We start from the raw sequence: 13,169 nt of genomic DNA, 5'->3' as shown, positions 1-13,169 counted from the left end.
GCCTTTGCTACACTCTCTCGTTCAATTAGTCTGCAGATATGTCAGGGTAGGTTTACAGAATTCCTACACACAGTTAACCCTTTCCATGCTCCTCTCATTAAGGGCACTGTTAGCCGTGTTCCTGTCACAGAATCCAAATGCTTTTCTGGGCTAACTTGATGCCACCCCACCATGTCTTGTATTCACAGTATAGTAAGTGATGCTTGTTCACAACAATGTTTTTTTTTTTTTTTTTTTTTTTTATCTGGTATCCTAAATCCTTTCTGTAAAATGTAACGGAAAACTGTCATTGTTTAAAATAAACAAAATCTTACCCAGAAGCTGGGTTAAAGGTTTTTTAAATAGGTATTTTTGCTATTGTTAATAGAGAATATTTTTAACAGAATATACAATAGTAAATAAAAGGAGTGTTTCTATAAAGCGAGTAAAATGTAAACAGTATACTATCTGTAAAATGTAAACAGTATACTATCAATGGGCGGGACTGTACCGTGTGGTTTAGAGGGGAGGGAGGCGCTCAGTTTGTCTGCTCATCAGGAGAGGTGACTTATGCAGTTCAAACATCGTAACTGATACAGTCATTTAGAGAGCTTCCATGCTCAGGAAGCCCCAGCGTGTCAGAAAACAAGGGTGTCAATAGGAGTGCTAGGGGAGAGGAAAGAGGACGTATAGTTTCCACCTGTGTCTGAAGCGTTTGCCTGCAGCTGCTTGCATTCTGTAAAGCTGTGCTCAGAACTGTTTGTATCCGGTGCTACAAATAACGATGCTATTTATTTACTGCTCACACCGAGGAGCGAGTCTCCAGTGGATTCCAGCCTCCTGTTGACGTGATTGTGCTGGAAAGCAGATTGCAGGCTTTCCACTCTTTCACATAAAAGATCTGTTCAGACTTTTCTTGCTACTTCAGACTTTCCACTTGTACCTAATCTACTTTTTATATTCTTCCTAAAGGTGAGGTTCTCCAGATATTCCCCACTGTAGGTGTCTCAAATCGAGCAAACATGTGTTGGATAGAATCTTAGCTGCACTGATTACCCTGCCTACACCACAACCCATATGGGAAATGCAGTTTAATGGCAATCTGTTCCTCTGACAAAAGAGGAAATATATTACCGGTATGTGGTGGGGGGAGTGAAGTCATCCTAAAAAAAGGTACAGTTGGCTGCTGCTCCCATGTAGCTCACTGGCTCGAGCAGCATGGAAAAGGAAACTTGGAGCTCAGTGGGTCAGTTTTGAGAATAATAACATTGGAGTGGGTTCAACTTATATATCTTGGCACCACATGTTGGCATTACACCACTGCATGAAGAAAAAAAAACTGTCATCTTCTGTACAGCTTAGGGCATTTGCAGTGATCTCTGCATATCTCTTTGCAGGTCTGTGCTTGTGGGGGGATGCATGTAAAATGCATTTCAAGCAAACGTGATTGTTTTGTCACTGAGAATCAGCTGGGGTTGATTCACCTCTCCTGGTCAATGGCCAGACTAGACCATGGAGTACAGTATGTAAAGAATTTGCTGAAATACAATGTGTATTGTCATCAGTTCATAGATCTCACATTTTCTGTGAATATGATCTATTAATGAGCAAAATGAACCAATCGCAAAGGTAGAATGACAAGAACTCAGACTCCTTCTCAGTATCGTAACCAACCACAGATTTCCACACGAGTCACATGTTTTTGATGTTTCTTGTGACTGACTTTGCATCACAGTAACAGCTAAAAAAAATAATGAAAGAATACCTGGACTGTTTTCAAAATCATTAACAAGCTGTTATTTATTCGTTTTCTTTCAGCCTGATTGTTTAACATTGTTTTTAAATATGATTTGCATTGCTGGTATATGTTTTAATGTCAGGTTTTTGATAATTGTAAGAAATAAGCAAACACTCAAATAAAATAATAAAATAATAATAATAATAATAATAATAATAATAATAATAATAATAATAATAATAAGCTGTGCTTCATTTGTCTCACAATGGCAGCATTGTTTTCTGAGGTACTGCACAAGCATGTAAAACACAACAGGGAATGTCTGCAAAATACCCATCCCTGTTGAAGCCCGTAAGACTGAAGTTGAGAAAAGAGTACAAGTATGTCCAATTAAGCAATTCATTGCAGCTCCATAAGAGACCTATTGTTCACTTCTCCCCCTCTGTCCTCTCAAAGTAATTTGAGTAAGTGATATAATCTTTCGGACTATCCAAACAGATTGCATTCAGATTAAATATGAAAACTTGATTTGGTCGCTTGGCAGACACGGTCGGAATGTTTTTAATAAGGGAGGCGTTAACATTTCAACCGCGTCTGGAATTAGGCACTCGTTCAAACGCTGGAAACCTGTTTTTCATTTTCCTTTCAGCAGGAAGACATTGTTGGATGTCACTGCTCAGGGACTGTATGAACTTAGAGAACACAATGTTTTGGGTTTTTTTATGTTGTTTTGTTTCTTTTGCATTACTGCGTCCATTTTCACTCATCCTACTGATTTGTGTCACTTCCCCTGGATCAAGGAAATGTGGTGCTGTAAGATTAATTATTTAAAACCTGAATATATTACATTTAGATTACATTTAAATACAAAAGAGTATCTATTCCATTGACAAGTTTCATCAAATGAAAGTTATACTCTTAAAAAAAAAAAAATGTCACGATCCAAAAAAATATGTATCCTTTAATTAAAATACATATTATAACCTTTAAATATACATTTGGCTTCACTTCAATTCCTTTGAAATACAAATATATGCAATATTCTATTGTATTAACACATGCACTATTTTGTAATAACAAAGTTGGTTTAAGGTTTGTATGCGCTTGGGTTTGTTATGGAAATACAATTTTGCAAAGGCACGGGTGTCAAAAATAAAATTCCTGCATGCATCCTGTATCTCTGTTGAGTCATTGCTATGCAGTGTACATGCGGTTGATGTAAGGCTTGTACAAATGCTTCTAGGACTAAGAAGGAGCCTTGGTCCCGCCCTCCAGCAATGCAATGTTATCATCTCCCTCTGTTAGTTTGACATGCTCTAACAATGACAACACAAACTGGCCTTGCATAAGCAACATTCCTTGCCTTCATTTTCTCTCTACCTAAACACGCACAGTACATAGGTTTCATGTGCTAGAATACAAAGAGTGCACAGTTGTAGTGCTTCCATTTTAGTATACCCAAATGATCCAATTACCCAAACCATGGCCGCAGCATTAAAATTACACTTGGATGAGAGACAGCAGAACAGGTCTAAATGAGTGCTGACTGTTATACAAACATGTATGTTTTTCTTGTATTATTATTATTATTATTATTATTATTATTATTATTATTATTATTATTATAATCAAATGGAGCAAATCCAGAATGCAGGGATTAACTGAGCTCTTAATCTTTCTAACAGATTTACATTTTTCAGTCAAAGAGGCTATTGCAGTCCTTCTCTGATGTAGTTTGGACCTGCATCAATCAGGTCAAATGTATCCTCATAAAAACATTACTTCAGCACAATATAGCATTATGTGGTGAATGGAGGCAAAATCATGATTCGGTAAGGTAAATTGAGGTTGACCACAATTTACTCTAGTAAAATATCCTGATTTAAACCTACACTAATGTACATCACAGTTAATCAAGCAAAACTCTGAGTGCAGCAGTGTTGGAGGTATAGTGCTCCACATAACCTCCCAAGAAGCCCCACTAACTAAAAAAAAGAAATCCTGAAGCATTTTGTTGAACTTATAAAACTGCTATATTTGACAAAGAATACTTGCTGTGCTTTCACACGCAATGCACAGTGTAAGGTGCTATAAAATAAGCTCAAGGGACGTGACAGAGTGTGTCTGCTCAATCATGAAAACACTCTATGTGCTTCGGTCACTTTACAATGAGTTATCCACAGCTTGCCATCGTCAAACAATATGACCTTCCCATCAGCTTTTAGTTCTTGCCTAACAGCAGGTCCTAGCAAGATGGAGGTACAAAAATCTGGGGTGAGTTAAAAGTGCCAAAAGGGTGGTGTGGTTGTAGAAGCTCTACACGCTTGGGTTGTTTAAAATGCTTCTTCATGCAATCCAAAGACAGTTAAAAGTGTGGTGTGAAAGCAGCTTTAATATCAGGAGAGTACTGCCCATGGGATCCTGTCTCCACCAGGGAAAGTGCAGTTACATTACACTAGGGTTGTTGGGCTATTTTGAATCATTGTACTCATTCTAAGAGTGCAGTGAAATGAAGCCTAATACTGTAGACTGATTGATCAAAGCACACAAAAACCGCCCAATAGCAATAATAGATTATGTCTTGCTGCAAAAACATGAAGAATATAGACTCACAGTTTACCTGGAGCAGTTGGTCCTATCATCATTTTGCAGATGGTTTACTGTACTGAGTAGGTGTTTTTTACTGATTTGTCAGTGTGTCAATTTATTCTGTGTCTCCACTAACGTTTTGAAGGTCAATTTTTTTTACCAGACAAGCAGTTTGAGATATGCAGCAAAGCATTGTGTATACAGAGCTAATATGACATACATGACCAACGTATCATCAGACCCAAGGCTGTGTATTGCACAATTGATATGCAGCAAACTTTTCACAGTGGCATGTTTTCTCAAATATAGTTTTAATTAAAGAGTAGCCTTCAGCTCAAATTAAATGAATATCACAATAACTCTAGCCTTTGTAACTAAGAATTGATTCCGTCCAACTGCAATCAGTATTTCAGAAACAAAGAACTGGCTCTGGGATAGCTCAAGTCTCAGCAACCTCACTTCAAACAACAGTCGCCCAAGGACACACTTATATTAAATAACATTGGCCAGCTTCATTAATCCACTGCTTTATTAAATACAGGCGCCTGATTGGAGGACTGCAATATAACACTGCCTCTAATACAAAGCCACTGTAGCATGACTGCCAGACTAAGTCTGTTTAACTTTACATACAACACATCAAAGATGCTGGCAAAGCTGTCATTGGCTCATATATGAAATCACCTGAAAGCTTTCCAGACTTTCCTTGTTTGTTAGCTGTGAGAAAATGTGTGATCATCCCAAAGTCTGCATGCCTGTGTTATGACCCGAAACTAGCCTTAGGATAAATAGTTCATTGCAATCTGAGTTAATACTGTACCTAACTATACCTACAATAAAAACAAAAAACAAACTAAGATTTTTTTAAACCAAAACTTGAATTATTATTTGTTTATTTAGCAGACGCCTTTATCCAAGGTGACTTACAGAGACGAGAGTATGTGAACAATGCATCAGCTGCAGAGTGACTTACAACAACGTCTAGCCCAAAAGATGGAGCACAAGGAGATTAATTGGCTTGCTCAGAATTGGAGACCTCCTGGATACAAGCCCTTTTCTTTAACCGCTGGACCACACAGCCTCCACCAGCTGAAATCTTGACTGCAGTTGAGCTGAATTCTTAGTTACAAAGGGTAGTGTTATTGTGATATTCATTTAGATAACAATAATCATTTTTATTATACTTTTTATTATTATTATTATTATTATTATTATTATTATTATTATTATTATTATTATTATTATTATTACTTTACCAGGCAAACTGAAAATCTGGTGTTTTCAGTTTGGTCTACTGCCAAGACTGCTGTGGCCACTGACTGTGTACGAGGTTTCCTTGACAACAGTTGAGAAGCTGGAAGCTTTGATCAGTTCATACGTCAGGAAATGGTTGGGAGTTCCACGCTGCCTCAGCAGAGGGGGACTTTATGGTAAAGGAATACTCCAGCTAGCAATCTCTGCTCTAACTGAGGAGTCTGCGCCAAGGTCCAACTGGAAATGACATTAGTAGATTCACGTGACAAATGAATAAGGGAGGCAGCACCTGTGTTGAAAACTGGAAGAAAATGGATGGCAAAGAAAGCTATGGAAGATGTTAAGGCTGCACTTCGAATCGAAGATATTTTGGGGCAAGTTCAACATGGAAAAGGAGGTTTTGGTCTCAGTTCATCTCCTCCTACATGGCACAAGGCAAGCCCGGCTCAACGGAGAAAGCTGGTAGACAATGAGGTGCAAAAGCAGGAGGAAAGGATCAAGTGTGTAAAGGCCGTTTCCCAGGCCAAGCAAGAATGGATGACTGTTATACAGGAGAATGGATGAGATGGAAGAATGTGGAACAATGCAAGATCGGCTGGCAAGACCTATGGACAATGGAACAGAGCAGGATCAGTTTCCTCAACAGATCAGCATATGATGTTCTCCCATCACCACAGAACTTAAACCTTTGGGTGGGTGAGGATCCCTCATGTCCTTAGTGTTCATTACCTGCAACATTAAGGCACATTTTGACAGGATGTAAGGTGGGTCTTATCCAAGGATGGTTTACTTGGTGCCATGACCAGGTGCTGCGATGTTTGGCCTTAAAAGATTGGAAGACAAGCGTAACCTGACCAATAAGTTGCCACCAGTTCCATTAAAGCATTACACACAAAATACAATATTCCTCCATCCAGGAGAGCAATCACCAAGAAAAGCTGTTAAAATCAAGCCTCTCTCAGGACAACTGGAAGCTGCTAGAGACTGGAAGATGCTGGCAAATGTTGGTCAACAGCTTATTTTTCCACCTGAGATTGCCACCACTAACCTTTGACCAGGCATTGTCTTATGGTCTGGATCAGCACGCCTTGTTCATCTGGTAGAGTTAACAGTGCCATGGGAAGATACTGTGGGTGAGGCGTATGAGAGGAAGAAACTTTGGTATGCTCAACTAGTTGCTGAAGCAGAACAGTGAGGATGGAGAGTCCGAGTTTCCCAATGGAGATGGGTTGTCGAGGATTTGTGGCACACTCTACAACCCGGTTTCTCAGAGACGTCAGGTTCAGTGGCCAAGAGTTGTGTCGCACAGTGAAGAATTTATCGAAAGCAGCAGAAAGGAGCAGCAACTGGCTGTGGTTGAGATGGAAATATTCTAGATTGGGATCTCAAGCACAATAGAAAGTAAGCAACGCCGATGTACAGGTAAGTAAGCTGGGCTGAGCTGAGTGGGGGATGGCGGAGGGTGATGCTGGGACGCCAGAATCACTGTTGAGCCCTCTTGAGGTGTCATGGACTAGTCAACGAAAAACAGAGGATTGAAGGTGCCCACTTGAAGACCCCAGAGATTTATCCTACTTAGCTCAATCCAGACGGTTGTCATGCTCACACTAGTTTACTGCAAAGCTACATCTTAGTTGGTGCTTATCTTGGAGAGAGCCAAGTTCAAATCAACATGAAGTTCAGCATCTACTGTCATGTAATGGAAATCTTGCACCAATGATGGGTGGTTGTTATTCATCACAGAAACCGTCTCGGATTATGCTTTAGATGCCAAAACCCACAACATCTAAAAAAACAGCTTTAGCAAGAACAAAGTGTTTGAAAACAAGAAGACAACAGACAATCACATTTGACAAGATTACAATAGGAAAATGCCTAAGGCTAATTTGAGACAGACTAGTCTGCTATATCATTTACAGTATGTGTAAAAGAGATCTGAGTGTAATGGTCTAAAGATATGGCGAGCAAAGAAGCCAAGAAAAAAAAAAAGTCTCAACTCTCCTGGGGGTGCTTATGAAAGGACAGGAACCCGTTTAAGGCTTTCCCATATGTGACTTTATTTCCTTTAGTTCAGCTTGAGGTGTTGCCGTTTTATCTTTCATGGTTACTCTGAAAATCCTAGAGAAAATTTAAAACAAGTGGGTGTTGCTATAGTGACAGTGCATAGACTTAAATCACCATTGTTCCGTGTGAAACTGAAGATCACCTTTGACTGAATGGTTCTGATTGCTTGCCAGGTTCTTCCAAGCATTTAGTCAGAAATTCAAATCGATTAAGTTTAAATCTGGTTGAGCAATGGAAAGAAAACGTGTGTTGACCAGTTTTGACATCTTTCCAAAAGACAGAGACATAAAGCGAAATTTTAATTTAAATATGTCCTAATAAAAGTTTCAAGCCTACAATTAGCCTGTATGTGATTGATGATGTTTTATTAAAAAAAAAAATGAGTTGATTTTTGAGGTGAAAAAAAAACATGCTGCATATCTCCCTGTACTGTAGATTGTAGAAAGCCACTTGTTCAATTTATTTTTCAATACTATTTGTAAGATACAATAGCAAAAAATAAATAAACATTGTTTAAAAAAATAGATAACCATTTTGGTGGGAAGTCTTTGTCAAAGTCTTTCTTGTCTGACAAAGACTTCTCGTTGAAACTTATGACGAGTATAATTCAGGTGAACTGTATATATTAATGTTTAATATTAATGATTAAAAGAACAATGTAGCATGTTATAGATAGGCTAAATCTGATTTACACCTTTAGTTATACAGGAGGGAGTGATGTATTGTTTGACCTTCCTGCGCTCTAGCGCCAAAATAAGAGCTGTATATTTGAATGAGATAAAGAGTGGAGACAGAAAGGTGTCATATAAAGATCATGGCATCGGGTTTCCGGTCAGGTTCATATATTTAGAGTTTGTCGAGTTGTTATCCAAGATGGAAATGTATTTAATAACGCAGGGAGAGTGAGATAATTGATACGGTGCATATAAAAAAAGAAAAAAAAAAAACCCTGTTTAGCTTTAGTGTTGATTTGGGTTTGATCCAAAACTGAGAAGATCCCTGTGAGGTGAATTTCCTAAATTCCACTTTTTCTTTTCTTCCAATGTGACATACAGACCCATGTACCTTAGAAACAAAGGATTAAAACACATCTTTAGCAATTACCTGTCCATTAAAGTGAAGTCTAGAGCTATAGTATTTTTTATGTTTAAAATGCTGCTTTCATATTCTACGCTCCTCTCTCTTCAGCTTTCATTGCAGGCAGTGGATCCTATTGCTCCATTCTCTTTTGTTTGCCACAAGATAATGAACAAACCACTTAAAAGATCTCTCTCCTTATCTCTCGCTCCTTTAAAAAAAGAAAACTGGCACAATAATGACATCAGCATTTCTTATCTGAGCCACACCCAGTCATGTCTGAGAAAACAAGCTGTCAGAGAACCCTGTTTAATCTGCATAGCAACTACACATAGCGCGATGAAAAATGAAATGGTGTGATAAGACATGCATGCTTAAAATACCATAAACATTGAAGGCGTAAGCTATTGTAGGGCTCAGCACACCGCACAAAGCTATATTATCTTTAGATGTTGTCTGCAAACAGCATGTCTTGTACTGTTGATTGAAGCAGTATATATCAGTGGGCACAGCCTCCTTGGCCATTTCTGTGTCATATTGGAACAGAGCACCTGCATCAGTCTTTCACAACATTGTGGCACGCTTGCTCATTGTGCTTGAAAGCAGTTCCCAAGTGTAGGGTACCTGGTCTATGTGAGACAGTACCACAGGGAGTATTAGATAAAGATAGATGGCAAGAACTGTATTATAATTCTGTAATTCTGGAGGAGTGCATAAAAAAGAATGCAACGCTCAAGCTTTTTCCTCTAAAAGCACCCATTCTCTATAAAAGACTGCAAATCATTATTTGTGGATCTCTGAGATGAAATGCACAATCACAGAAATGTAAAAAAAAAAAATGAGACATTCTCTCCCGATACCCTTCTATCTTATAAGAAAGTGTTTTTTGTACGGCTCGAGGCAGAGTATCCCTTATGAAACAAGCTAGAGGACGCTGTACTAAAACACTCACCTTCCAGTTTCACCTTAAACATCACACTCCTACAGAACTGTGCACTCAGGGGTCTAAAGGGGGTCTCAGCAGCAGAGCTCCAGTCCCTGCGATTCAGCACGATGAGGAGTGCACAACTCCTCCTCAAGCCAGGGCCACGCTGCTAGCAGGCTGAATCCCCAGGGAGTGTTTCTGTCAGGATCCCAGACAAACAGTCCTGGCGTACAAACAGGTCAATGGATAAAAGTGTTTGCTCTGCCTAGCAACCGGATGCAAGGCAAACGTGCCAGATAAAATCTTCATGTTCAAAAGCCACAGATCCAGAGGCACAACATGGCTCTCCTGACAGACACCGCAGGGGGAAAAATACCACTAATAGCAATTAATATTACTAATGATTACGCTCTGTGCCAAAACCTCTTATCAGGATGAAACCAAATGTAGCTATTTAAAAGCAACCCTATATCACCCTGAAGAATGCAGATTGCATACAGATCGTGTAGTTTGGCACACAAAGCAGATTGCTTTTGGGGAGCAATTGTATCAACAGACATACTGTAGTGATTAAATAAAGATCTGAGGGAATTTGATACACATTTTTTTTGTTCAATGCACAGTAACTGAAACATAAATGCCTTTCTCAACTTGCATGAAAATTCATATGCACACCTGTAAAGAAAATTTTGATGCCAATGGGCAGACAGACAAAAAGAAACAATGTAGTATGCATTTCATAGGAGCCAATGATGTATACTATTGTACTATTAAATTGAGCCTGATCATGTTTCAAAAGATTTACAGCCTTAACATAAAGTGTGGTGTTGGGGTTTTAGTTTGACTGCTGCATTAACACCAAACAGTTATCTAAAAATGACAAACAGAACTACAAAGCAGGATTGTGCCAAAATCATTTTGTTTCTACTCATTGCCACCTGGCACGTGCATTGCAAAAAATTGAAATAATTTGTATAAAGAGCAGTTTCTGGTCTAATTTATTTAATAAATGGCGACTGACCATTTTGTGCATTAAAGTATCACTTCATGTCCATCAATAATCTGGTTTTATTCCAAAAAATCAGCAGGGATTCCTAAAACACCTTTATCTTTATCCGTGGTATTTGGGTGCCTGTGGATGAGAGACTGCACTGTAGAAAATGAGGGGATCTGATGAATTCATGTTAGTGCCACGTGGCATTATGATCCACAAACCAGAATAGGTTCAAATGCCTGTCTTTTTAGAAATCAAACTACCCTGGGATTTATGGCACTGCATGCAAGCAGCTAAACTGAAGTTAGATACAGCTCTTAAAAAAGCAAGATGGGCTGTTTCAAGAAGAAGAAGAATGCAGCCCATAAACAGGTTAATAAAATTCATGCTGAAGGCATTAAAAAAAATGATGTCTGTGGTGATCTGCCTGAGAAATAACTCTCGAAAATGCAGGGAGGTCAATTGTTACAATACAGAAGATTACGAATTGTGTAATAATACATTTCTTTATTTCTGCTTCTCCATTGAGTGCACTGTTTTTTCTGCTTTCTTTGTGCTGTGTTTGGTGTTATTTATTATATTTTATACAGAAGCAATAGGCTGATGAATTGAGTTAAAAATCTATTTTAGGAACACTTAGTTAAAGGATCACATATAAATCGCCATTTTTGTATCTATAAATAGTTGACTTTCTAACAATGTTATACAGTTCTTTGTAATCACAACAGGCTATGGCATTGTGTTATTAGAACATGTACACCTTATAATTACTTTATAACATGACATGCAGCAATACAATAGTAATATTATTGTTGGAATAACCCCTCTTTTCCTTGTTAATAATCATCACAACATTTACTAACATTATATTATAATTGGATCCTTTAAACTAACGCTGTTAGAAAGTTGTAGAGAGAGATGACATTTTCAACCACTAACTGTCATTCACTTCTGTTAATGTATTTATATATTTTCATCTAAAACGCTGCTGTGTGTTCTGATGCTAGGGTTGTTAGGGGTTCATTTTCTCATACAAACCAACCCTTATGCAAAATCATTGTTTCAGCTGTTGTCCATGGGGTTGGCAGAAAATGTTAAAACATGTTGGTTAAAGTCTTGAATGTTGTTTTAAAACCATGGTCATTTTTTTTCCACTATACAACATAAGTGGTTCAATCTACTAAGTACAATAAAAGAACATGGAATTGTTTCCAGACTGCATGCTGTATAGAAAAAAATAAATAAAACATGCATTAAAGGCCAACATAAATAACACAAATGAAAATAAGTACACTGACAGAGACCACATGGTCTGAACACCAACACTCTGGCAATAAGATGATCATTGTGCTGTGCCATGGGCACCCTGCAGTCCTCAAGACTCTGAACCCTTATTGCCTGCTGCTCGTGAACTCCAACATGTTACCATGCGATCCCCTACTGAGCAAGAGCGCCACCTGTGCAAAATTAGTGCTAGTGTGAGGCAGTTCTGTGGTCTGTACTGATAAACAGCCTGCGGAGTGAGATCATACAGTAAGAGACGGACAGAGCCTCCTTATAGTTTGATTTGTGGCCAGTTTGGTTTGGCAGTGGGCGTGTGTGCTGGCGCTGGTTCAATCTTCTGTACCAACTTGCCTCCCTATCTCCGTGCCCATGGTAATATCAGTTACACAGGTGTCATGTGATAGTGATAGTACGGTGTGGGCTTGCGACCGGAGCATCATTCAGACAGAGGTATTCTTTTTTCAATTCGATCTGCATATTTTATGCTCCTTCTGCTGAACAAGCAGAATGGGCTTCGTGAGCAATGAACCGGGGACCCTTCCACAAATGTTAATTTAATACCGATCACTGTCACGGTGCACCTGAGCACACATGTCTCTAAGGGTTATTTAGAAGGCTTTTGCAAGTTCTGACTTTGACATCAGAGACAATATCTCGTTTCTGGAGACACTTTCAGTTAGGATTCCGTTATAAGTGATAATATTAATCATGCAATTGTGTATATTTTAACATTCTTCATGCTATAGCAAAAAAAAAAGGATTTCAAAAGTATCAGAATTGTAATTATGCTTTGCTATTTCTTGGTAACTGTTAATAGCATAATCAATAACACGTTTATACATTGACTCTACAGTGTGGTACTTGAAAAATAATGTATGGCTAAGGACCAAACAATCTTCAGCCAAGAGAAAACGGGCACTGGCGATAATAACGCTAATAATGGGTGAGGTAAAGAGTTGGTGTAATTCACACATTAAGATAAACCTTTCAAATGGTACAGCTGTCCTTAAGGAGTTATTACTTATTGTAAAGGTGTCATCCCAGCTGTGCTTTTACTGGCACAGCACATAGCAACGTGTAAACCATACAATACTAGCAACAAGCTTCCAGAATGCTGTTCATTGCATTCTTTCTTGTATACATCTCCTGCCTATGGCACAGTCTTGGTATATAATTACTGCAAATTGCATAAAGGTTAGTCACTTTTAAAAGCAACCATGATTGGTGGTTGGCTTGCATTCTGTAATCAATTCACTGAATTTCTA

The sequence above is a fragment of the Polyodon spathula genome, chromosome 7, assembly GCF_017654505.1.
Source record: "Polyodon spathula isolate WHYD16114869_AA chromosome 7, ASM1765450v1, whole genome shotgun sequence".
Taxonomy (NCBI): domain Eukaryota; kingdom Metazoa; phylum Chordata; class Actinopteri; order Acipenseriformes; family Polyodontidae; genus Polyodon; species Polyodon spathula.
This window is presented reverse-complemented; position numbering follows the sequence as displayed.